Source organism: Geotrypetes seraphini, chromosome 3 (genome assembly GCF_902459505.1).
Source record: "Geotrypetes seraphini chromosome 3, aGeoSer1.1, whole genome shotgun sequence".
NCBI classification, from domain to species: Eukaryota; Metazoa; Chordata; class Amphibia; order Gymnophiona; family Dermophiidae; genus Geotrypetes; species Geotrypetes seraphini.
This window is the reverse complement of record NC_047086.1, coordinates 5,168,113-5,193,158: the sequence shown is the minus strand read 5'-3', so window position 1 is coordinate 5,193,158 and position 25,046 is coordinate 5,168,113.

Genomic DNA, 25,046 nt, shown 5'->3' with positions numbered 1-25,046 from the left:
AGTTATTAGCTTCTGTCGCCAGGAGCTGGAAGGGATCTCGATATATCGCTATGTTGAAGGAGAAGTCGGGGAAAATACTGACCTCTGCGGACGATATTTCCAATTGTTTTCAAAATTATTTTGCAGATTTCTATTCGTCACCTGGTCCTTATACAGGCCCGGACGTGGGGGATTACTTAGAGGACGCGGGGATGCCCAAATTATCGGCGGTTCAAGTATCCCGGTTGGACAGACCCTTGCAGCTCCCGGAAGTCCTACAGGCGATTAAGACTTTGAAATCGTGTACGGCTCCGGGCCCGGACGGCTTTTCTCCAGAGTTTTATAAGATCTTGGCGCCCTCAATAGGGGGGACCCTGTTAAATTTTTACTCTGAGGTACAGAACTCTGGCGCCCTCCCGCGGTATGCCAATGATGCTTTGATAACTTTGATCCCAAAACCCTCTAAACCACCGACGGATATTGAATCCTACCGCCCGATATCACTGTTGAATGTGGACCTGAAAATCTTGGCTCGTATTTTGGCGGACAGACTGGCCTCCCTGCTCCCCGCAGTGATTGTGCCGGAACAGGTGGGCTTTGTACGATCTCGTCAATCGGTAATTAATGTACGCCGGGTATTACTGGCCTTTTCTCGAGCTCAGCGGGCCCACATCCCAGGGTTGTTGGTTGGGTTAGACGCGGCTAAGGCCTTTGATAAAGTCCACTGGCATTACCTCTTTCAGGTGCTGCATTATATGGGGTTCCCTGATAGTTACCTGGCGTTGATTAGATCGCTCTATATGAGACCCAGGGCATCGGTTTTGGTTAACGGAGTACGCTCTTCCTTTTTCGTGGTGGGCAGAGGGACACGTCAGGGATGCCCGTTATCGCCCCTCCTTTTCCTTTTATACTTAGATCCTTTACTCCGCACACTTCAGAGGGACGACGAACTTGTGGGGTTACCTGAGGGCTCCTCTCAGCTGAGGGTGCTGGCATTCGCGGATGACCTTCTGCTTACTTTGGGTGATCCGCATCGCTCGTTGCCTCGAGCACTGGAACTTCTGGATGAATTTAATCTTTATTCAGGTCTGGTGCTTAATAAGCAGAAGTCCATAGTGTTGCCCACCTCCCCTGGGGTGCGTCTGGGTTGGCAGGGAGAATTTCCCTTACAGTGGGCCACATCTCAGCTGACTTATTTGGGGGTGGTGATCCCTCAGGACCTGGACAGGCTGTATTCCCTTAATGTCTCACCCTTATTTCGGCGCACTCTGTCCACTCTCACGGGTTGGAGGAAACTCCCTTTGTCACTTTCTGGCCGTATTGCATTGTACAATATGATGCTCTTACCGCAATGGCTTTACCTTATGCAAATGCTGCCCATTATGCTTACCCCTAGACACTTGGCACGGCTCAACTCACACCTCTCCGCTTATTTATGGCAGGGACGGCGGGCTAGGATAGCTTTGTCCAAGTTGATGCTGCCAAGACATCGGGGGGGGATGGGCTTATTGGATATCTCTCGATTTGCACTTGCATGTCAATTTAGACACCTACACGATTGGTTTTGTAATACCTCCTGGTTTTCCCAGCCTGAGAATGAATGCTTTGAGTTCAGACTGTATCATTTTAGTTTTCTATTACATGTTCGACAGTTGCCCGACTTGCCTTCTCTACACAGTCATCCCTTTTTGCAGGTGATGCGAACAGCTTGGAAAAAACTATGTCGGTTATTGAACATTTCTTCTGAAACTACGCCTTATCTTCCTGTGGCGGGCAACGGAGCATTCTCACCTGGCATGGACTCTGCTGTCTTCGATCGCTGGACATCTCAGGGCCTTCACTACCTGTTCCAGACGGTGCAGGATGCGGGTACTCCGACCACACTTACCGACTTACAGAGGGAATTTACCTTTGTAACTGGGGACTGGTTTGCTCATCGACAGCTGTGCCACTACATACAGACTTTGACTCCTGCACTGTTGAGAGACGTGGTTCAATCTAGCTTACGAGAAGCCCTTGACCTCACGGCCCATGACCATGTACCTTTAAAATTTTACCATAAATTCTTGCAAGACTTATCTGGAGAGTTGGACTTTGTCTCTCTTGCCCAGAAATGGTCGGCTGACCTGCAGGTACCGATCTCTGAGGATATGTTGCGAAGGGGACTTCGCGTGGGACGTGACCCTACCCTGTCCTCACCGGAGAAAGAGCGTAACTACAAATTTTTGCTGCGAGCATACTACCCGCCTAAGAGGGCTATGATAATGGGGATCGGTACATCTGCTGGTTGTGGAAAATGCTCCTCTCCAATGGCATCCTTTGGACACATGTTTTGGACATGCCCCCTGGTGTCTGCGTTTTGGTTGACTTTAATACCCACGTTGGCTGCACTATGGGGCTGCACGTGGAGGTTGCATCCCAGTTTTCTTCTTACTGCACAAGTTCGATTTCATCCACCAACACCGGGATGTGCGGCCTTTCTCAGAAAGACTGTACTCATGGGCAGGAAATGCATTTTGACACAGTGGCTTTCACCTCAACCTCCTTCACTGCAACAATGGCGTTCACTTATGCTACAGCAAATGCTGTTGGAAAGAAGGGACATTGTTGATTTGCACACCAAAAAGGGCAGGCTGTTCCGACAATGCTGGTACCTGTTTAGTTTAACATTTGTCACACCCATTCAACAACAACTATGGACAGACTGATCTGACAACCACTTTACTGCTTTAGGTTTTCTCATATCATGTTTACATCCGCTGTTGCCGCCCGGGTGGGGTGGGATGGGGAGGGATGTGGGGGGGGGGGGGGGCTTGGGTGGGTTGGGGATTTGGGAACGTTTGCTCATCATATAACTTGACGCTTGTGTTTATACATTTGTATTGGCGTGCTGTCTAATAAAAATTATTTCACAATAAAACTGTTTCACTTTGGGCTAGATTCACAAAGCAAACTGATCGTGTACCGATCGGTTTGCGACCCCTTTACGAGCAAATTTCCTTCCAGCCCAATTCACTTACCACTCTGCCGCCCATCCTCCGATCCGCGCAAATGAGGGGAGGGGCATTCAAAAGTAGGGAAGGCAGCGATTCACAAACAAAAGTAAGGAACTCCGACTGAGCTGGCTGATCACAAAAGAAGCGATTGCTGGGGACTAGTCGCTCAGGTCCCTGCCGACTCTCCTACCCCCAGTTTCTATCTAATCTGCTGCCACCCAGACTCATGCTGGTATTTTGTTTTTCAGTTTTTTTATTTAAGTTTCATTCTTGGACAGTGCTGGCAGAAAGCCCCTTTAAGCTGTAACAGCGCCTGTGTGCTCCAGTGCGCTTTTTCCCAGAGAAAACAGGTGGAAGAGGTGGTCAGTTAATGATGCTAAGACAGTTTCCGTACTGTAGTTTGTGCGAAATCCTGACTGGGAGTCGTGTAGGATGTTAAATTTCTCAAGGTAGGTCATGAGGTCAAGATTAACTAGGCCTTCCATTAGTTTGAGGAAGAGAGGTATGTTGGCAATGGGTCTGTAGTTGGTGGTCGAAGAGACTGGTTCTTTGGGGTTTTTGATAATTGGAGTCACAAGAATGTGCCCGAGTTCCAGCAGGAAGTAGCCAGTGATCAAGCAAAGAAAGACCCAGTTGAAAAGTTCAGCTTTGAAAGGGAAGGGAGCTGTTTTCATGATAGTCGGTAGACAGTTATCTAGCAGGCAGTTGGATTTAGCATATTTAGAGTAGAGCTTGAGGAATTGGTTCCAATCTGGGTTTTCGAAATGATTCCAGATCATGTCAGCAGTTGAGCCTTCGTTTTCTAGAGCAGGTAGATTGATTGATGGGTCTGTGCTTGTAGCTGCGAGAGACGTTTTCAAATTATGAATTTTTGTGGTGAAGTAGTCGGATAGGTTTGCAGCTGAGGGTGGGAGATCTGAGTGGGAACGTTTATGCAGATCAATATCAAATAAGGAATTGACTATTCTGAAGAGTTCTTTGCTGTTCAGCGAAGGAGAGTTGATTGTTTGGGAGTAATATTTGCAACGCTTTTCTTTAATCATTCTTTTGTACTCTATAACTTTTAGTCGCAAAGTGTATCTGTCATTATCTTTTCCTGATTTGCACCATATTCTTTCTCATTTGCGTACTTCTGGTTTTAATGCTGATAGGTCAGTATCATACCAGCTGGCTGATAATCGGTGTCTTTTCTTGCATACTTTCAATGGTGCAATGTTGTTTAGAACCTGATTGCTGAAGTTTTTCCATCCTATGGGACCGCTGTTCAATATATTCATTAATGACCTGGAATCAGGGATGAAGTGCGAAGTTATAAAATTCACGGACGACACAAAATTCTCCAGTAGGCTTAGAACTGTTGAGGAATGTAAAGAACTATAAAGGGACCTGAATAAACTGAGTGAGTGGGCAAATAAATGGCAGATAAGCTTCAATGTAGAGAAATGTAAAGACTTGCACATAGGGAAAAGAAACTCGATGCATAACTACACGATAGGGGGGATGGTACTGGGGGAAAGCAAACTAGAAAAGGACTTGGGGGTTTTGGTGGATAAAACAATGAAGCCAGCGGCACAATGTGCAGCGGCCTCAAATGCCGAACAGAATGTTGGGCATTATCAAAAAAGGTATCACTACCAGAACAAAGGAAGTTGGGGGAGGGGGCCTACTCATATACTGGGGTGGAAAGGAACTATCCTGATGGGACGAGTCGACACTCAGATTCCGAGGTAAGGACCCAATATGCAAACAGTTCTCTTGGAGCCACACAGACTCAGTCAGGGATAGCCTTACAGGGACTCAGCAAACACAAAGTGTGGAGGGCCATGTATGTTAATGCACACAGTTTAGGCAATAAAATTCTAGAACTAGAAACTGAAATAAGGGATGCCAACCTGGACGTGGTGGCAATATCAGAGACTTGGTTCACTGATGCACATGGGTGGGATATGGCTATACCGGGGTACAATCTACTTCGTCAGGACAGAGAGGGCAGGTTAGGTGGAGGGGTAGCACTATACATTAAAGAAGACATCAAAACTACCAGGATCACTGATGTCAAGTATACCGGGGAGTCCCTCTGGGTTAATCTGGCACGAGGTAGTAAAAAATGCCTGTATCTTGGTGTGGTATACAGACCTCCAAGACAACCGGAAAACATGGACGCAGAATTAATTGAAGACATAGAGAATATAACTCTACGGGGTGACACTGTGCTGCTAGGGGACTTCAACATGCCTGATGCAGACTGGAAAACATTTTCAGCAGCAACCAGCAGCAGCAGGAGGCTTCTGAACTCCATAAAAGGAGTACATCTCAAACAGATGGTAACGGAGCCCACTAGGGCCCAGACGATCCTAGACCTGGTACTCACAAACGGGGAAAGCATCTCAGAGGTCTCGGTAGGAGATACGCTAGCCTCCAGCGACCATAACATGGTATGGTTCAACATTGGGAAAGGATCCCCTAAATCAATTACAAAAACAAAGGTGCTCAAATTTCGGGGCGCCGACTTCGCACGTATGGGAGATCACGTTCATCAGACGCTACAGGACCAAGCAGAGACCGGCAATGTGGAAACTATGTGGTCGTACCTGAAATCATCCATACACGAAGCAACTAATCGCTACATAAAATCAGTAGATAAACGGCAAAGAAACAACAAACCCCAATGGTTTACTGAAGAGATCTCACTCCTCATTAAGGAGAAGAAAAAAGCATTTCTTTCCTACAAACGCACCCAGAGAAGAAAAACTAAAGTAGAATATAAGACCAGATCTGCAGCGGTCAAAACAGCAGTTAGGGAGGCCAAACGTCGAGTGGAAGAAACTCTGGCAAAAAACATTAAAAAAGGGGACAAATCCTTCTTTAGGTATGTCAGCGATAGGAAAAGGAACACAGACGGTATAGTACGCCTTAGACAACCGGACGGAAACTACGCGGTGGCGGATTCAGAAAAAGCAGAACTACTAAATGAATATTTCTGCTCAGTCTTCACCTGCGAAGCACCGGGACACGGACCACAGTTGATGATAATACAAGACGTGGATGACCCGTTTCAGAATTTTGAGTTCACTCCTGGGGACGTCTACAACGAACTGGCAAGGCTAAAGGTAAACAAGGCCATGGGACCGGACAATTTACACCCAAGAGTGCTCAGAGAATTGAGAGATGTCCTGGCAGAACCGTTGGCGGTGCTCTTCAATCTCTCACTAAGTACGGGGAAAGTTCCGTTGGACTGGAAAACAGCCAACGTCGTTCCTCTACATAAAAAGGGTTGCAAGGCTGAGGCTGCGAACTATAGACCGGTAAGCCTCACCTCAATAGTGTGCAAACTCATGGAAACACTAATTAAGTACAAATTAGATACGATCCTGAACGAGGGTAATCTCCGGGATCCCAGCCAACATGGATTCACCAAGGGTAGGTCATGCCAATCCAATCTAATAAGCTTCTTTGACTGGGTAACAAGAAGACTAGACTCAGGAGAGTCCTTGGACGTCGTGTACCTGGACTTCAGCAAAGCGTTTGACAGTGTCCCACACCGCAGGCTGCTGAACAAGATGAAATCTATGGGATTAGGAGAGACTCTAACTGCATGGGTTAAAGATTGGCTTAGTGGCAGACTTCAGAGGGTGGTGGTCAACGGTACCCTTTCTAAAATGTCGAAGGTGACCAGCGGAGTGCCACAGGGTTCGGTCCTGGGCCCACTCCTCTTCAACATATTCATTAGGGATCTGACTCAAGGGCTCCGAGGTAAGGTAACCTTATTCGCTGATGACGCCAAACTATGCAATGTAGTAAACGGCTGTAATCTTCAGGATGCTATGGAGCAAGACCTGCGTACTTTAGAAAATTGGTCCTTGATCTGGCAGCTGGGCTTCAACGCCAAGAAATGTAAGGTCATGCATCTCGGCAACGGAAATCCTTGCAGAACTTACACCCTGAATGGAGAAACTTTAGCCAGGACTACGGCAGAACGAGACTTAGGAGTAATCATCAGTGCTGACATGAAAGCAGCCACTCAAGTGGAGAAGGCTTCATCTAAAGCACGGCAAATGATAGGTTGTATCAAGAGAAGCTTCATCAACAGGAAACCTGAAGTCATGATGCCACTGTACAGAGCCATGGTGAGACCGCATCTGGAATACTGTGTTCAATTCTGGAGGCCACATTACCGTAAGGATGTGCTCAGAGTTGAGTCGGTTCAGCGGATGGCCACCAGGATGGTCTCGGGGCTAAAGGGTCTCCCGTACGAAGAAAGACTGAGCAAATTGCAGCTCTACACTCTCGAGGAGCGTAGGGAGAGGGGAGACATGATTGAGACGTTTAAGTACATCACGGGACGGGTAGAGGTGGAAGATGATATCTTTCTTCTCAGGGGACCCTCGACCACAAGAGGACATCCGCTCAAGCTCAGGGGAGGGAAGTTTCGTGGAGACACCAGGAAATACTTCTTCACGGAGAGAGTGATTGAGCATTGGAACGAGCTTCCAGTGCAGGTGGTCGAGGCACGCAGCATCTCAGACTTCAAGAATAAATGGGATACCTATGTGGGATCCCTACGAGGTCATGCCAAGGGATAGGGTCACTAGGACTGAATGAGCAGGTCAGTAGAGTGACAGTATAATTACAATTATTCTTTAGGGGGTCAGTAGACTTAAGAGGGTGGGTAAATAGTGTGGGCAGACTTGATGGGCTATGGCCCTTATCTGCCGTCATCTTTCTATGTTTCTTTCTATGTTTCTATCCTGCCACTGTATCAGGCGATGGTGCGCCCGCATCTGGAGTACTGCGTTCAATACTGGTCACCGTACCTTAAGAAGGATATTATGATACTCGAGAGGGTCCAGAGAAGAGCAACAAGGATGATAAAAGGCATGGAAAACCTTTCATATGCTGAAAGGCTAGAGAAGCTGGGGCTCTTTTCCCTGGAAAAGCGGAGACTTAGAGGGGACATGATAGAAACTTATAAGATAATGAAAGGTAGAGAGAAGGTAGAGAGGGACAGATTCTTCAGAGTAGCGGAGGCAACAAAAACAAGAGGGCATTCCAAAAAATTGAAAGGAGACAGATTCAGAACAAATGCTAGGAAGTTCTTCTTCACTCAGAGGGTGGTGGACACCTGGAATGCGCTTCCAGAGGAGGTGGTAGGGCAGAGTATGGTTTTGGGTTTCAAAATGGGATTGGATGATTTCCTGAAGGAAAAGGGGATTGAAGGGTATAGTTAGAGGGTTACTATACAGGATATGAAAGGATTAGGGAATAAAATGTTTTAGGTAAAAGATCACTTACAGGTCATGGACCTGGGGGGCCGCCGCGGGAGCGGACTGCTGGGCATGATGGACCCATGGTCTGACCCGGCAGAGGCGATGCTTATGTTCTTAAGTAGGGGATGGATATTAAGTTATAGTGTGACCAAAATTCTACTGGGTTTAGTTGTCCTCTTGTCCATATCATTTTCTCTTTGTGATTGATCCTTGGTTGTTTTTTGGTTTGTTTTTTGAGCCAGTGTAATTTAAAATTACATAGAAGGTGGTCTGACCAGGGGGTGCTGGTTTCATCTTTAAAGCTTATACTGGGGTTAGTTGGGGCATTGGAAAAAAATGTGATCAAGTCTAAATGGTGACCTTTCCTGTGGGTTTTTGTCAGAGGTGGTTTGGAAAAGCCTAGAGATGTGAGGAAGGAAAGTAGATCTGCAACGTTGGAATTCTCTTCCTGCTCAATGTGTAGATTGACATCATCAGCAAGAAGATTGTAGGCGCCGGCTACCGAGTTTGTGAGGAGGAATTCGTAGAGGTCTTCTTTTGCTAGGTTCCATTTGTTAGGGGATGTGTAGAATAATGTAACGATCAGATTATCTTTAAAGTCTTCTTTGGATATTTTGCAGGTGAGAATTTCTAGGTTGTTGGTTAATTTAGAGTCAAGAGTTTGAAACTGGAAGTGATCTCGGAGGATTATTGCTAAACCACCTTCTCTCTTTGAGTTTCTTGATAAAGAAATAATTTTGTAATTTGAAGTTAAGAAGTCACCTCTGATAGCGTCCTGATCGGATATTAGCCATGTTTCGGTTAAGAGTAGGATATCTAGGTGGGTTTCTTCTAGCCAGTCTTTGATTAATTGAGCTTTGTTCCTAACCGAGCGAATGTTCAGATATGCACCAGAAATAATGTGATGTTCGTAAGATGTTGAGGGCTCAGTACGTTGTAAGTATTTTTTTAGCTGTCGTTTTCTTTTGTGTGATGGTTTAGAGTGTCGGGTTGCATTAATCACGGAGATTGGGAAGGGACCTGATTCAATGTAGTCATGGAGGATACGAGGTTGGCAGTGATTTTTCAGGCCCAGTGATTCTGTCCTATGTGAAATAGGTTAGGATAGGTTCAAATGCTAAGGCTCTAGAGATCTAATTTCTCGTGCCAGGTAGGTAGAGAAGGAGGAGGGCTATAAGCTTTCCTGTGAGGTCAGACATGTTGGCCCTGTGATTAAAAAAAGAATTAAAGAGAATGGAGCTAGGTAATCTGTCGATCGATGGGAAGTGGAGCAGGCTGTATTCTGTGAAGATAGGGGGACGGATTGGTTGCCCTACCCCTCACAGAGCTGGCGAGAAAGATGGCCACGCTTTGGGTCTGGGCTAGAAGAAAATTAGTGGAGCTGGTAGTTGGCTGACCCTGCAAGTATTGGTTGGAATTGACCAGCAATTATTGGAATTAACTAGTTAATAGAATAACCAGACATTCAGGAACTTAGTATAGCTTAGAGATAACTGGTGTCGTGCAAGTACATAGTATGTTATCCAGACATGTCAGTATATGAATTGTCCAGACTAACTAGAGGCATGCAACTGATTATCTGGAGTCATGCAAGTTATTAGAATATTATCGAGACATGCCGGTACTTGAGTTAGTCGGGCATGCAAATACTTAGCTGCTTGGCCAGACAGAGCTACGGGTGTTTGAAGTCAGTCGTCAGCAGTAGGCTCCCACGGCCACATAAGGTAGGATCTTGTAGCTGGGTGGGAGGTGGCATGGTCTTGGGAGGCTTCTTTGCGTTTCGCTTGGTCGCTTCACGAAGGCGCGCGCTAAGGCACGTGCCTTTGCCATGCGCCTTAGCCAGCACGCCGAATGGCAGTGCGCCGTTCAGGTGTTGTATTTTAAGTGCTCCTGGCAGGTACTGGGGGGCGGAGCACGCTCACATGCCTGGCCCAGTAGGAGGCAGGCAGTCGGGAGCTCTGGTGGGAGTCGGTCTCAGCACGGGTTGTCGGAGAGGCAGGGCAGTGAAGATGCAGGGGGCGGAGCACACTCACATGTCCGGCCCAGTAGGAGGCAGGCAGTCGTGAGCTCTGGTGGGAGTCGGTCTCGGTGTGGGACGTTGGCGAGGCAGGGCAGAGAGGATTGAAAATGGCTCCTGCCGCTGTTGTAACCCAAGTGCTCCCCGCAGGTGCTGGGGGGGGGGGGGGCAGAGCACGCTCACACGCCTAGCCCAGGTCAGGCAGTTGTACATTGGGAGATGAAGTAAGAGAATGTGGACAGAGCAGAAGCAGGTGGAAGATTCAGGGAGTGATGGAAATTAAGCATACTTCTCCTGAAGTTCAGGCATTCTACCTCTAGTAGAAGCTCTGGTTAGTTCAGGGCTAGAAACAACCTAATGGGATGGGAGGAAGGAGTGATGTCCACTTATAATGGGTTCAGCACCACTATTTTGCAAGATGAGAAAAAGGACAGCAATGGAGACAGTGCAAATGAATAGATTATATAAGGAGAGGGAAAGGGATTGGGACTTGTATATCACCTTTTTGTAGTTTTACAACCACACTTAAAGTGTTTACATACAGGTACTTCAAGCATTTCCCCGTCTGTCCTGGTGGGCTCAAAATATTTCTAATGTACCTGAGGCAGTGGAGGATGAAGTGACTTACCCAGGGTCACAGAGAGAAGTGCGGGGTTTGAACCTACAAAATCAGGATGCTGAGGCTATGCCACAACCTGGATAACAAAAGAAGCTCATACTTTGATTATGGAAAAGGTCAAGAACGGACGAAAGCTGGAATAAGCACAAACAACATCAACGCAGGTGCCATAAGGTGGTAAAAGAGGCCAAAAGAGACTATGAGGAAAAAATAGCCAAGGAGGCGAAAAACTTCAAGCCGTTCTTTTGATATATTAAGGGGAAACGACCCACGAAGGAAGCGGTGGGACTGTTGAATGACCATGGAATAAAGGGAGTGCTAAAGAAGGATAAAGCCATCACCGACAAACTGAACACATTTTTTTGCATCTGTATTTACCGAAGAGGATATACACAACATACCGGAACCCATCAGGCTATATGCTGGAAACGAAAATGGGAAACTGACAGGATTGACGGTCAGTCTAGAAGAGGTATGCAGGCAGTTTGATAGGCTTAAGAGCGATAAATCCCTGGGACCCATCCAAGGGTCATCAAGGAACTGAAAGGGACTATAGCTGAACTGCTTCAACTAGCAGACAATCTGTCGATCAAATCGGGAAAGATTCCGGAAGACTGGAAGGTGGCGAATGTTACGCTGATCTTCAAAAAAGGTTTGAGGAGAGATCCGGAAAACTACAGACCGGTGAGTCTGACCTCGGTACTGGGAAAGATGGTAGAGGCACTGATAAAGGACCGCATCATTGATTACTTTGATGGACACGGTCTGATGAGGAGCAGCCAGCATGGTTTCAGCAAAGGCAGATCTTGCTTGACGAACTTGCTGCACTTCTTCGAGGGAGTAAACAGGCAGATAGACAAGGGCGACCCGGTCGACATTGTATATCTGGTTTTTCAGAAGGCATTTGACAAGGTTCCACATGAACGACTACTTCAGAAAATTGTGAGCCATGGAATCGAAGGTGAAGTACTCACGTGGATTAAAAACTGGCTGGAGCATAGGAAACAGAGAGTGGGGTAAATGGACAATACTTGAACTGGAAGAGCGTCACCAGTGGGGTACCGCAGGGCTCGGTGCTTGGACCCGTGCTCTTCATCATCTTTATAAACAATCTAGACATTGGTACGACGAGTGAGGTGATTAAATTTGCAGACGATATGAAGTTATTCAGAGTAGTGAAGACACAGGGGATTGCAAAGATCTGCAAAGTGACATAATCAAGCTCGAGAAATGGGCATCGACATGGCAAATGAGGTTCAATGTGAATAAGTGTAAAGTGATGCATGTCGGTAACAAAAATCTCATGCACAAATACAGGATGTCTGGGGCGGTACTTGGAGAGACCTCCCAAGAAAGAGACTTGGGAGTTCTGATCGACAAGTCGATGAAGCCGTCCACGCAATGCGTGGTGGCAGCGAAAAGGACCAACAGTATGCTAGGAATGATAAAGAAGGGGATCACGAACAGATCGGAGAAGGTTATCATGCCGCTGTACCGGGCCATGGTGCTCCCTCACCTGGAGTTCTGCATCCAGCACTAGTTGCCGTACATGAAGGACACGGTACTGCTCGAAAGGGTCCAGAGAAAAGAGCAACTAAAGTGGTTAAGGGGCTGTTGGAGTTGCCGTACAGTGAGAGATTAGAGAAACTGGGCCTCTTCTCCCTTGAAAAGAGGAGACTGAGAGGGGACATGATCGAAACATTCAAGATAATGAAGGGAATAGACTTAGTAGATAGAGACAGGTTGTTCACCCTCTCCAAGGTAGGGAGAACGAGAGGGCACTCTCTAAAGTTAAAAGGGGATAGATTCCGTACAAACGTAAGGAAGTTCTTCTTCACCCAGAGTGGTAGAAAACTGGAATGCTCTTCCGGAGGCTGTTATAGGGGAAAACACCCTCCAGGGTTTCAAGACAAAGTTGGACAAGTTCCTGCTAAACTGAACGTACGCAGGTGAGGTTGGACTCATTTAGAGCACTGGTCTTTGACTTGGGGGCTGCTGCGTGAGTGGACTGCTGGGCAGGATGGACCACTGGTCTCACCCAGCAGCGGCAATTCTTATGTTCTTATGTTTAATTGAATCAGTACTGTACTGAAAAGCTTTCCAGGTATTGAAACACCTATACAAGAAGCTCATGTATTGTAGCACCATCACAAAGACTCATGTGGACTGCTTTGAATTGACTCCCCAGTCATTAGTAGCGGTATAGAAGCTTTCAATAAACCATAAAAACTTTCCTCCTGGACATCCTGAACACCAGATTGGGTTGCAGCTCTTGAGGTCAGTTTTCCTACCCTGGATAAGAAAGAATGAGCCTGCCCTACATTATGCCCTGCCAGTGCCTGAAAAACCTTGTTAGATATTACCATGAAGTAATAATTAAAAGCTGCAAAAGATAATGATTGAGAGAAAGTTTAGGTCTTCCCTGTCCCTTACAAGTGATGATTCTTTAATACTGCCACCATAAAAAAGGGGAAAATAAAGTCACTCCATTACAGGCAACCTGCATGGAAGTTCAGGGCAGGGGATAAGCAGAGAACAGCCATTCCATTCTTAATCCAAACTTCTCTAGTTCTATGTAAAAAATGTGTGTAGACTTTGTGTAGAGCACAGTTCAGACCCAACCCTCACCTGCCACCCTCCCTCCATATTTCTACTTCCTTTCTGTCTACAAATTAAGCCTGGCTTCAAGTAGGAAGAAACTGTAGTCATATACAATACAGAGAAGCATGAAACCAAACACATGGAAACAAGAGTGGTGAAAGTGGAACCATTAAGGTCCTCACTGTTGATATACGAAGGCCATCTATTGAAGATATATTTGTTACAAATTGTCCAATAAATGTAGCCGAGGAAGTGTGCTCAATAAAGTAGGTACAGTGGTGCCTCGCATAACGGCCGCCTCGCACAGCGAACGCTGCGCACAACGAACTTTATGTCTTGATTCGTACAACGGACTTCGTTTCACACAACGAAGTCGCCCGAGCTGCATCCTTCCGGGGTTCCTGCGGGGTTGGTCGAGCCTGCGGGGTTGGTCCAGTGAGGCAGCGGGGTTGGTCGAGCCGCGAGGGTAGTCTCCTTCTCCTTACCTGCCCTGCCGCAGCCGCACACAGCCGAACGGAAATCTTCTCGATGTCAGCGCTGACGTCGGAGGGAGGGCTTAAGCAAAGCCCTCCCTTCCTCCGACGTCAGCGCTGACATCAGGAAGACTTCCGGTCGGCTGTGTGCGGCTGCGGCAGGGCAGGTAGGAAGAAGGCAATGGCGAACGAAAGAGGGGGGAGGGGGCGGTCCGCCCCGAAGAATGTGCACAGCTGGTCAGGTCCCCCGATCGACCGACAACAGGCCCGGCCGACAAACCTCCCTGCCCTGTAGCCGCGAATCTAAATTACCTCTTACAGCAGCTTCAATAATCCAGCTGCTGTAAGAAGGTAATTTAGATTCGCGGCTACAGGACAGGGAGATTTGTCCGACCGGGCCTGTTCTGTTGTCGGTCGGGTGCAAAAGCGCCACAAAGGTGGAGGCAGGGAGGGAGGAAAGGTGGAGTGGAGAAGAAAAGACGCTTAAGGGGGGAGAAGGCCGCTGAAAGCACATGTTGGAGCAGGGGATGAGAGGGAGGGAGAGAAGGGGAAATATTGGACAAGGGCAGAAGGGATGCTAAATCATAGGGTGACAGGCAGAGAGAACAACAGGAAAAAGAGTGGAAGCAATCTTGAACCCTGAGGGTGAGGGCAGAGAGAGGTGGTGAGATGATTGATCATGGGGAGAGGGACAAAAGGGAATAGAGATGGGATAGGAAGATAGTGGAAGTAAAAGGACAGGGAGATGTATGTTTTTAGATGTATCTAAATAAAAATAATAACAAAAAATTTATCTTTTTTTATGTCATCTTAGCATATTTTATGCTACAGAACGAATTATTTTTTTTAACATGTATTGTTATGGGAAAACGCGTTTCACATAACGAACTTTTCGCATAACAAACTTGCTCCTGGAACGAATTAAGTTCGTTGTGTGAGGCACCACTGTACATTTACAGCTGTAAGCTTATCTCTAGGTATAGGCACCACATGAGATAAAGACTATGGAGGAAATATTTACCCAACTTAAAGGAAAAAGGTATAGTTTTATTGCATTTCAATAACAGTAGATAAGAGCAATGACATCTCTTAAACAGCATAGTGGTTTATTTTTGTTCCAGAGGGGACATTTTAAGATAACTTAAGAATGAGCAGTGCTTAACTGTTTAAACTGTGGTGAAAATATATTTCTGAAAGTGTCTAAGATCTAGCTCTTAAATTGTTTCAAACAGCTGACAATGTGTTTACTACAGATGGCACAAAGAAAATATCAGTACAAAGATGAGACTAGGCTCCTCTTCTACAAAACTGTGCTAGCAGTTTTTAGCACGGGGAGCCACGCTAAATGACCTGCCCTGCTCCCGATGCTCATAGGAACTTAATGAGCATTGGGAGCAGTGCAGGCCATTCAGCACAGCTCTCTGTGCTAAAAACCGCTAGTGTGGTTTCACAGAAAAGGGGATAAGTGGGACTACTAAGAACAAGATTGAAATTCTAAGCACAACACTGCATTAAAGTCAACAGGCACCCTGCGGGAAAATACTGACCTTCAACTTGGTCATTACAATTGCTTTTTCTACCGTGAATTACATTTGAAGATATGGGTTGAGTGACTGCCAAGTCAAACATTATCTTGTGGACACTGAAACCAAATTTGGTGATATGTTTGTCATATTGAAATATACTAGTTAAGCTGTGGGTATGTTTTAAAGTGATTTTTTATATTTATCAAGAAATTGAGATATTTATGGAAGAAAAGACAGATCTTGCAACACGAGAGAAAGACGTGTTTTTAAGCTACTGCAGTCTCATAAACCAGACTATTTGAAGGATAGTTTACAATGTTATATTCTGGGTAGAGCCTTGTGCTTGGCTCAATAGCGTTGTCCAGAAAAACGTACTCTCCCCCCCCCTTTTATGACGCTGCATTTGGCTTTTCTTTATCGTTGGCCATGGCGGTATTAGCTCTGACACTCAGAGGAATACTCTGAGCGTCAGAGCAAGTACTGCCATGGCCAGCGAATAAAAAGCCTAATGCGGCTAGAGCTGAAAAACTGCAAATTAAAATTTCTCCCATGAATTTGATTGATAATTTTTTTAAAGTCCATCCTGGGATCCATCAATCACTGATTACATAAAGCTCTGTTTTTCTTAAATTTGCTATCATTTTTGCTTATTAGAGCAAATATCTTGGTATTATAGCTATAACTTTGATGTTTTCACACTCATAAAAAGAAATCTTATGTCAAGTCTTTTTATTGAAAAAGAACAATAAATCAGTACAGATATAACACTAATAAAACCCCACTAATAGAATGTTACAACCACAAAGGAATAGGAAAACATTCTCATTACATTACATTACATTACTGACTTCTATTCCGCCTGTACCTTGCAGTTCTAAGCGGATTACATCAAGAGATAACTGGACATTTCCAGGAAGAAGATTACAATTAATGGAGCTGATTACATAATTCAATTTTGAGGAGAGGTTACAAGATAAGTGGAAAAATGAGGAGAAAGTCAGAAGGAGCTGGAAATTTATGAGAAAGTTGCAGAGTGGATGCTGGTTACATTGTTGAATCTTAGGGGGATATTACAGGTAGGAAGAGGGAGGGGGGAGAATAGCAAGGGGGAATGGAAAGGGGGTTCGGATATCTGGATGTCATCAAATGATAAAAATACATTTTATGCAAAAATCTAGCAGTATTTTATTAAATTAACCTTCAATATCTGAACTTTATTATGGAAAATAACAGAAATTTTACATATTTCACTAATAGCTAAACATGTACACTTTGGTATAGTCATCTACCAATGGCATTTGAACACTGGAACATTCAATATCTTCTTGAGATAGTGTGATCGGGCCAAGCAGTCATTACCCGTCACGTTCTTTGGTCTCCAGGCACTTCTGTTCCTCCTTCCTCTATCACCAGGCACTGCTAAAACAACAACAAAACACACTTACTCTGAAGAAAGCCACAGCACGATGGCTGAAATGTCGATTCTTTCTACACAGACACAGCAAGACTCGGAAACCTGCTACAATCAAAACACGGGGAAGGACCTAGCGGAGGGACAACGCAAGAGGAGGAGACCACGACTCACCAGGACCCCGAGGGAGAGACACCATACTACACCGAGGACACGGACCTGAGGCAGAGGAGGTTGCTGAGGAAAGGGAAGTCTGCTATTGTGGTGGGAGACTCGATCTTGAGAGAGGTAGACAGTCACGTAGCTGGAGGAAGGGAGGACCGGCTAGTGACTTGTCTCCCAGGGGCCAAGACACGAGACATCACTGAAAGGATCGAGAGGATCCTGGACGGAGCTGAGACAGAGGAGACTGCTGTAATAATCCACGTCGGAACAAACGATGTGAGCCGGAGGAACTTCAGCATGGACGCACTGACTGACCAGTTCAGGGTCCTGGGACGAAAGTTGAAGCGGAGCACACGGAGGATAGCATTCTCGGAGATCCTGCCTGTACCGAGAGCAGATGCAAAGAGGCAGGCAGACCTCCAAGCTGTGAATGCATGGTTGAGGAGATGGTGCCAGGAGGAGGGCTTCCGCTTTGTGAGGAACTGGACGTCCTTCTGGGGAAAGAACAAGCTCTACCGGCGGGACGGCCTGCACCTGAGCACAGCGGGAACCAGACTACTGGCAACCAATTTGAGGAAGGAGATCGAGAGGGCTTTAAACTGAGGAGAGGGGGAAAGCCGACAGCTGATCTGATGTTGACGCTTCGGACAACAGTATCCAGAACAGATGCTGAACGGGCTGACTGCAGGGAGGAAACAGAGGGACCGGAAGATCTCCAAATCAGACAGCGAGGGAAACATCAGGTAATGGGAGCTTGCTGGGAGAAGACTAAGGGGCTTGTGGACACAGGGGGACTGGGTGGCATAAGGGCGAAAGCCGAGGGTAATATAGAGGCACCACAAGGCGAGGGGGATCAAACAGAGACTCAAGGGATGATAGCCCAGGAGGGGGCCGGTAGGGCTAGAAATCCCAGAGGAAAAGCGGGAAAGTGGGGTGGCAGGAATGTGGGGAAGCTGAAAGCTAAGAGGGTAAAGGCTGAGGGTAAAGCAGAAACACAGAGAGCGGGAAAACTGCCCGAAATCCAAGGGCAAGTGGCCCAAGTAAATGCAGAGTTGGGAGAAAAACGACGGGACCTGCGGTGCTTATACGCAAATGCAAGAAGCCTCACGGCCAAGATGGGTGAACTAGAAGTCATGGCAAATGGGGAGGACTTGGATATAATTGGAATTGTAGAAACCTGGTGGACAGAGGAAAATCAATGGGATGTAGCGCTGCCGGGGTACAAGCTCTATAGGAGGGACAGGACCCACAAAAAGGGGGGAGGCATAGCACTATATATAAAGGACTCTATCCACTCGGTCGGGATGGATATGGCAACGAAGGCAGAGGGGCTGGAATCGATGTGGGTCAAATTACCGGGAAACAAGGGTGCGGGCATAAAACTGGGGCTGTACTATCGACCACCTGGTACACCAGAGGGAGTCGGACACGACTTGGAAGCGGAATTGAGACAGGAGTGCAGGACTGGAAATGTAACAGTGATGGGGGACTTCAACTACCCAGGGATAGACTGGAGTACGGGTCACTCCAACTGCAATAGGGAGATAGGATTTGTAGAAGCTGTGAAGGTCTGCTTCATGGAGCAACTAGTCAAAGAACCGACGCGAGGGGGTACTACTCTTGACCTCATCCTAAACGGATTAGGGGGGCCTGCAAGAGGGGTAGAAGTGGGAGGACCACTAGGCAACAGTGATCACAACACGATCAGATTCACATTAGAAAGAGGGACACCCATAGTTAGGAGGACCGCAACAACTGCGCTGAACTTCAAGAAAGGGAATTACGTTGCTATGAGGGAAATGGTGGGGAGGAAGCTCAGAAACATCTTTAGGATGGAGACTGTGGGAAGCGCCTGGACCCTATTCAGGGACACCCTGCAAGAAGCACAGAGAATGTACGTCCCCAACTTCAGGAAAGGCTGCAAGAACAAGCGATCAAAGGACCCGGTTTGGATGTCAATAGAAGTTAAGAGGGCGATAAAGGACAAAAAAGTATCTTTCCGGAGATGGAAAAAGGACCCAACAGAGGAAAATCACCAGGCGCACAGGAAATGCCAAAAGGAATGCCACCGGGAGGTTAGAAAAGCAAAAGGGAAATACGAAGAGGGGCTGGCCAAGGAGGCGAAAAACTTCAAGGCATTCTTCAGTTACGTTAAAGGGAAGCGACCAGCGAGAGAGGAAGTAGGGCCGTTGGACGATGGGGACATGAAGGGAGTGATTAAGGAAGATAAAGAGGTAGCTGAGAGGTTGAACACGTTCTTCTCGTCGGTTTTCACGAGCGAAGACAAATCTAATATACCAGACTCAGAGGAACTCATGAGTGGGGAACAGACTGAAAAATTAGAGCACATAGAGGTAAGTAGGGAGGATGTCCTCAAACAGATAGACAGGTTAAAGTGCGGCAAATCACCGGGCCCGGACGGGATCCATCCAAGGGTTCTGAAGGAACTAAGACAGGAAATAGCGGGCACAATACAACATGTTTGCAACCTATCCTTGAAAACTGGTGAGGTGCCGGAGGACTGGAAATTGGCAAATGTCACACCCATCTTCAAGAAAGGATCGAGGGGTGACCCCGGGAACTACAGGCCGGTGAGCCTGACTTCAATTATAGGGAAGATTGTTGAAGCTATGATCAAGGACGGCATTTGTGAGCACATCGAGAGAAATGGCCTACTGAGAACAAGCCAGCACGGATTCTGTAAGGGAAGGTCGTGCCTAACGAACCTTCTGTACTTCTTTGAGGGAATAAGCAGTCGGGTGGACAATGGGGAGCCCATAGACATCATTTACCTCGACTTTCAAAAGGCTTTCGACAAGGTGCCACACGAAAGGCTACTTAAGAAGCTGTGGAACCACGGGGTGGGAGGGGATGTGCACAGATGGATCAAGCACTGGTTGTCGGGAAGACTGCAGAGGGTTGGAGTAAAGGGTCAATATTCTGACTGGCGGGGAGTCACGAGCGGTGTGCCACAGGGATCGGTGCTGGGGCCTTTACTCTTTAACATATTCATCAATGACCTGGAAAAGGAGGCAAAGTGCGAGGTTATAAAATTCGCAGACGATACCAAACTGTGCGGCAGAGTTACGACCAGGGAGGAGTGTGAGGACCTACAAAGGGACCTGGACAAGCTGGAAGACTGGGCAAACAAATGGCAAATGCGCTTCAACGTGGACAAATGCAAGGTCATGCATATAGGGAAAAAGAACCCGTTGTTCAGCTACAAATTAGGGGGGGTATTGTTGGGAGACAGCAGACTAGAGAGAGACTTGGGTGTGCTGGTGGATGCATCACTGAAGCCATCTGCACAGTGCGCAGCAGCCTCGAAAAAAGCCAACAGGATGCTGGGCATCATAAAGAAGGGCATAGCAACCAGAACACGGGAAGTCATCATGCCTTTGTATCGAGCGATGGTACGTCCACATCTGGAGTACTGCGTTCAGTATTGGTCGCCGCACCTCAAGAAGGACATGGCGGTACTTGAGAGAGTCCAAAGGAGAGCAACGAAATTGGTAAGAGGGCTGGAACACTGCTCATATGCCGAGAGGCTGGATAGGCTGGGGCTCTTCTCTCTGGAGAAAAGGAGGCTCAGGGGAGATATGATAGAGACTTTCAAGATCATGAGGGGCATAGAGAAGGTGGATAGGGACAGATTCTTTAGACTGAAGGGGACAGCAAATACGAGGGGACATTCTGAGAAACTGAAGGGAGATAGGTTCAAAACAAATGCAAGGAAGTTTTTTTTCACCCAAAGGGTAGTGGACACTTGGAATGCGCTACCGGAGGAAGTGATCAGACAGAATACGGTACAAGGATTCAAACAGGGATTGGATGGATTCCTGAGGGATAAAGGGATCGTGGGATACTGAGGGAGGAGCTGGGAGGTAACACAAGTATAGGAAGTAAATCAGGTAATGAGTATAAACTAACCTGGTCGTGCATGTGCAAGACCGGAGGGCTAGGACTTCGATAGGAAGGCAGGACTTAAATGGGAAACCAAGGTGGCAAGGGAGCCCCTTCTGATGATTCAGACAGGTCTTGACCTGTTTTGGGCCGCTGCGGGAGCGGACTGCTGGGCGGGATGGACCTGTGGTCTGACCCGGCGGAGGCACTGCTTATGTTCTTATGTTCTTATGTTCATTCATACTCTTCTAAAACATGACCAGATCTCTTCAGACACTTCTTGGTCATCATTGGGTCCTCCCCAACCCTTCACTAGCCCTCTAGATCTTCAGGCAACTTCCGGTACCATTTACCAGTTTCTCTACCAGTCACCACTGGTCCCACCTATCCCTCCGCTGGTCACTAGCCCATGACTTTTGGCCAATGCTTCCAGGGTCTACAGACTGCCTCTTGGATCTTCTGGCAGCTCCTGGTACCGTTACTGGACTCCCTGCTCGTTGCCACTGGCCCTACTGGTCCTCTGCCAGTCCCTATCAGCCTAGTACCTCAAAACTGTTCTAACTACTTGTGGGGCCACTACTAGTCCTCTGATCCCTGACCTCTTGGGTCTTCATGGATCCTGGACACTCTTCACCAGTCCCTCTGCTGGTTATCAAGCTTGAGCCTCCCCTGGACTCCAAACTCTACCAAGCCCTTCAGCTACTCCTTCTTCCAGACCCACTCCCGGTTGCTCAGTTGTATTGCCCTGAGGTCTCTCCCAGTCCCTCAGCTATTTTTTCCTGGAGGCACACTAGACTCTCTCTGTTCCTCAGACTTCCTTCCAGTTCCTCATCACTGTGAGGATTCTCCCAATTGTTTGCTCTTCTGGTCACTCACACCTTCTCCACCATACTTTCTGCCGATTATCAATCTTGAGCCCTGCTTAGACTCCAAGCTCTACTGGGCAGGTTAATCTATCAGGGTTAGGCTGAAATCAGCATTCCTTGCCTTGAAGGTTACCTGGCTCCTGAAAGTGCTCTTGCTTTTCTCAACTCTATTCTCTAGAAATGTCCTTTTCAGCACCCTACTTCATTCAGGGTGAATGGACAGCTCCCAGGGACCTTTGCAGGATCTTATGCACATTAGCTCTTTCTATGTGCTGCTAAGGCTTCCCCCTTCTGGCCCATGACAGGAACTTCACCCTGTCACAGAAAGTCAGGATAAAGCCTGCGATGCTGTTCAACTCCTTGCAATAAGGCCTTATGCTGCACTCATATTATTTGAAGTAAAACTATCTTTTTAGACAACAGTTAAGTGAAAATAACCTCACACATTCCCCCTGTTGTGGAATCCTCCTAAAGAAATTGACAATTAAATTTAATTTTCCTCAAATATTCGGTTGATGCCACTGAGCTGTTACAAAAAAAGAATGCTTGTGATTTTCACAGCAATATAGAGGTTTAGAAAGCCGCGGTAGAAACCGGCGATGTAAAGCTCTGATGCTCATAATTTTATGAGTGTTGGAGCATTTACCTCGCTGGCCCGCGGAAGAAACCTGTACTGTGGCTTCGTAAAAGCTAGCTTTAATTTATTTCACAATCCTTGTGATGTGAATACAATTACCATATTTTTTACTCCATATGATGCACTTTTTTCCAACCCACAAGTGGGTGGAAATCTCAGTGTGTCTTATGTAACGAAGGTACAAAAACTTTAACCCCCCATACCATTTAAAAACACCCCTCCGGTTGCTGCACCTTTGTAAAACACCCCACCCCTTGCACGCTCACTGCCACCGCACCTTTTTAAAACTCAAACCCCCCCCGCCATCTGCCATGGTACCTTGTTACAAATAACCTGGTGGTCCAGAGTGATCCCTCCCTCGCTGTCTCCTATTTCCCAGCCAGCGGTGCACAGATCAGAAGAGCGCGGTCAGGAGCAAAGCTTTCTGCACTTCCGCTTGGGCCCACGCTGCTTTCTGAATGGCTATGGTCAGTTCTCGTGTGACTCGTGAGAACTGACCGCAGCCATTCAGAAAGCAGTGTGGGCCTAAGCAGGAGCGTGGAAAGCTTTGCTCCTGACCTCCGCACTCTTCGGGGGATGTTAAAAATACCAAGACAACCATCTAGGTTGGGAGGGAGGGATTTTTAAAGGTACGGGGGAGGGAGGTATGATTAAAAAGGTACTGAGGGGTATGTGTGGTCTATGGGGGAATTATTTAAGGTACAGAGGGGATATGGGGGCCTGCCTGCCTGCCTGCCACTAAGCCTGCCTGCCCTATGCCCTGTCCCGGCCTACCACTAGACCACCAGAGGGGGGACAGGGTGCAGAGCCTGGCAGGGAGAATTTGGTTCAGAATGGTTTATTTTCTTGTTTTCCTCCTCTAAATCTAGGGTGTGTCTTATGGTCAGCTGAGTATTATGGAGCAAAAAAATATGGTAGTTGAATTAATTGGAGCTGATTGGAGTAGAATGGGTACAAATGGATCGATTTTTCACTCTGTCAAAAATTACAAAGACTAGGGGATACTCGATGAAGTTACTGGGAAATACTTTTTAAAACCAATAGGAGGAAATTTTTTTTCACTCGGAGAATAGTTATGCTCTGGAACGCGTTGCCAGAGGATATGGTAAGAACGGGTAGCGTAGCTGGTTTTAAGAAAGGTTTAGACAAGTTCCTGGAGGAAAAGTCCATAGTCTGTTATTGAGAAAGACATGGGGGAAGCCACTGCTTGTCCTGGATCAGTAGCATGGAATGTTGCTACTCCTTGGGCTTGAGCCAGGATTGGCCACCGTGAGAAGGGGCTACTGGGCTTGATGGACCATTGGTCTGATCCAGTAAGATTATTATGTTCTTATTAAAACATTTATATTCCACCCAATCTACTATCCTTGCCAGATCACAATCAAACGTATACAAATAAAAGTTTGGAAGGTAAGTTTGGTTGGTTTTTTTTTATTGCCAGAAATCACTTATGAAAATGTAACAATGCCTATTTACTGATCTGCACTTATAAATATGCTGAGTGCTGGTTTAAGAAGGAGGCCCACTGTTCCTATTAAAAGCTGAATATGATTAGTGCATGTGGATGTATTATGCTACGAGGACAATGATTAAAATGGCAAAATGTTCCTAACCATTTTTTACTGGTTTCTTATACTGGCAGTTCAATGGTGTCAATCACTGGCTAGAATGGATTTCATTTTTTGGCAGACATAGAAACATAGAAAGATGACGGCAGATAAGGGCTATAGCCCATCAAGTCTGCACACTCTATTGACCCACCCCTTTAAGTCTACTAACCCCCTTAATCATACAGCCACTCTACTGACCCGCTCCTTCAAGTCTATACCCTAGCGACTCTATTCCTTGACTTGACCCTTGTAGGGAACCCACATAGGTATCCCATTTATTCTTAAAGTCTGGGATGCTGCTTCCCTCAATCACCTGCACTGGAAGCTTGTTCCAATGCTCAATCACTCTTTCCGTGAAGAAGTACTTCCTGGCGTCTCCACGAAACTTTCCTCCCCTGAGTTTGAGCGGATGTCCCCTTGTGGTCGAGGGTCCTTTGAGAAAAAAGATATCATCTTCCACCTCGACACGTCCCGTGATGTACTTAAATGTCTCAATCATGTCTCCCCTTTCCCTACGCTCTTCGAGGGTGTAGAGCTGCAGTTTGTTCAGTCTTTCTTCGTACGTGAGACCCTTGAGCCCCGAGACCATCCTTTAGTGTTAATATTGTTAACATGACAAAAAGTCTGTTGCTCAGTGACACTATTTCATTGTCTGCTTATTTTGTCCCCAATATGGTGCTAATTGGTAGGCCTAATTTCTACTGTTCTGTATATTGAAAAATGATTCACCAAAAATAGATGAAATAAAACTTCTAAACACAATATTTAAAATGTTCATCTTGCCCTTTCAAGGATTAACAAATGTTCTATAGAAACACAAAAGCTTGATGGCAGATAAAGGCCACATCCATTATCTCCTCCTTTCCCTAAGAGATCCCACGTGCCTGTCCCAAGTGGCGTAGCAAGGGTGAGAGGTGCCTGGAGCGGTGGCATTCCTTTTCCACCCCCCTGCCATTCACATGCCCCCTTCCCTTCC